The sequence below is a fragment of the Sapajus apella genome, unplaced genomic scaffold (genome assembly GCF_009761245.1).
Source record: "Sapajus apella isolate SASKATOON/1434 unplaced genomic scaffold, GSC_monkey_1.0 scaffold7313, whole genome shotgun sequence".
In the NCBI taxonomy this organism is placed as follows: domain Eukaryota; kingdom Metazoa; phylum Chordata; class Mammalia; order Primates; family Cebidae; genus Sapajus; species Sapajus apella.
Window position 1 is genome coordinate 677 of NW_022444237.1, and position 2,648 is coordinate 3,324.

General features: G+C 56.9%; 2 pseudogenes; one reads left to right on the forward strand and one right to left on the reverse strand.

The window, feature by feature from the left end:
- The window catches only part of LOC116548131, a 1,126-nt pseudogene extending 670 nt beyond the window's left edge, over window positions 1–456 (reverse strand).
- Window positions 457–475: 19 nt separating this feature from the next.
- Window positions 476–2,586, forward strand: LOC116548132 (annotated as a pseudogene).
- The last annotated feature ends 62 nt before the right edge of the window (window positions 2,587–2,648 follow it).

The following is a 2,648-nucleotide window of genomic DNA, read 5'->3' on the forward strand; positions in this document are numbered from 1 at the left end:
TGTGGTGCCATTGGTGCTGGGCTTTGCAGGTGACCCTCCCCAGGGGTCCGAGAAGGCCGGGGCCGGTGTCCAGGGATCGGAGGCGGAGGGTCCACTGACGGGGCCCCACCACCAGAGCTTCCCCATGGATCTGGCGTGGGCCTCTCTCCAGCCGCAGGGGCTGGGGTCCCACCCCAAGGGTCAACTGAGGGTCCTGCAGGGGCAGCAGGCCTCCAGGGGTCCCCAGAGGTTGGTGTGGGGGCTGGACACTCCCAGGGATCAGCAGCTGGAGGGACAGGAGGGCCACCCCAGGGGTCCGAGGTGGGGGCAGCCATGGGTGCTGGGCCCCCCAGGGGTCTGTGGTCAGGGGAGGAGCTGCGGCTGCGAAGACGTCAGCAAGATCCATGAGGGATGACTCCTCCTTGCCCCTGTCTCCCTCTTGCTCTCCTCGATCGCCATCTGCAGCCGCAGGTCCCTAAAATACTTCTTTTCCTTCCTCCACATGTCCACTCACAAGGAATCCAAAGATCACTTCATTTCCCCTTCTGCATTTGGAGAAATCCTCTACAATAATTTCCTATTTGACATTCCAAAGATCCTGGACGTCTGCATGCCTTTAAAGTCATGCCTTAAAGGCAACTCACCACTGCTCCAGAAGATGATAGGAAACATCTTTACACAGCAGCCGAGTTGCTGCAATGACCTAGATGAAACCATGCCTACCACCCTTCAGGTCTTCAGCAATATCCTCCAGCACTGTGGTTTGCAAGGGGATGGGGCCAGTAGCACACCCCAGAAGCTCGAGGAGAGGGGCCGGTTGACCCCCAACAGCATGCCTCTCCTGGAATTAAAGGACATTGTTCTCCACCTTTGTGACACCGGCACCACACTCTGGGCCTTTCTGGGTATCTTCCCTTTGGCTTGCCAGACCTTCCAGAAGCACAACTTTTGTTACAGACTAGCTTCCTTCTATGAAGCAGTAATTCCTGAAATGGAGTCTGCAATTAAGAAGAGGAGGCTTGAAGATAGCAAGCTTCTAGGTGATCTGTGGCAGAGGATCTCCCATTCCAGGAAGAAGCTAATGGAGATTTTCCACATCATCCTGAACCAGATATGCCTCCTTCCCATCCTAGAAAGCAGCTGTGACAACATTCAGGGCTTCATCCTTCAGATCTTCAGCTCCTTGCTGCAGGAGAAGAGGTTCCTCCGGGACTATGATGCACTCTTCCCTGTGGCCGAAGACATCAGCTTGCTGCAGCAGGCCTCGTCAGTCTTGGGTGAGACGTGGACTGCCTACATCCTCCAGGCAGTTGAGAGTGCATGGGAAGGGGTGGACAGACAGAAAGCCACAGATGCTAAAGACCCATCGGTGACTGAGGAGCCTAATGGGGAGCGTAATGGGGTCACAGTGATGGCAGACGCATTCAGTCAAACATTGTCACATCCAGAGAACTCGGAGGAAGAGGAGTGCATGGGAGCAGCTGCGGCTGTGGGCCTTATCGTATGTGGGGTGGAGCTGGATTCACTCATCTCCCAAGTGAAGGACCTGCTGCCAGACCTTGGTGAGGGTTTCATCCTGGCCTGCCTGGAGTACTACCACTATGACCCAGAACAGGTGATCAACAATATCCTGGAGGAGCGGCTGGCCCCCACCCTCACCCAGCTGGACCACAACCTAGGCAGAGAAATGAAACCAGACCAGACACCCCTGCTGACATCTTGCCACAACGTCTTCCAGAATGATGAGTTTGACGTGTTTAGCAGGGACTCGGTAGACCTGAGTTGGGTGCACAAGGGCAAGGGCACCGGGAAGGAGGAGAACACACGGAGTTTGCTGAATGACAAGCACACAGGGGCGCACAGTGGCAGTGCCATGAGCAGTACAGCGTGGTGGTGGAGGAGGTGCTACTGCAGCCAGGTGAGAGCCTGCCCTACCACAATGTTTACTATGAGGATGAGGATGATGACACATATGATGGCAACCAGGTGGGAGCCAACAATGCGGATGCAGAGGACAAGCTCATCAGCTGCAGGCCATTCACCATCCCTCAGGGGCTGAGAACCAAAGTGCCTAGAGAAGGGCAGGAGGAGGAGGAGGACGACGAGGAAGAGGAGGCTCCCAAGCCTGACCATTTCGTGTAGCACCCTGCAGTGCTGAGAGAGAAGGCAGAAGCCAGGCGCATGGCCTCTCTTGCCAAGAAAGGGTACCGGCATGATAGCTCAACAGCAGTGGCCGGCAGCCCCAGGGGCCATGGGCAGAGCCATGAGACAACCTAGGAATGCAGGAAGAAGGAAGTCAACAAGGCGACAAGAGCCAACCACAGCCGGAGAACCATGGCTGACCGCAAGAAGAGCAAAGGCATGATCCATCCTGAGGGCTGGTGTAGGGCCAGCGGGGAGGCAGCGGCGCCAGACTCTCCAGGCGGAGCTCCCATCACCTGGGGCCTCCTTACCAGGTGCCCCCTGTCAGAGCCCCAAGATCAACTCGACCCCTCAACAGCCTCAGCTTTGCAGCCCCTGAGAAGGCCGCCTCTCATCTACCAGCCAGCCATGAGCGCCTTCCTGCAAAACACACAGTGCCTTATCCCACAGAGGAAGAATCCATAGGCCTGGCAAACAGGAGCCTTCCCCCAGTGCGCTGGCAGGAAAGGGATGGGGATGGAGCCCCA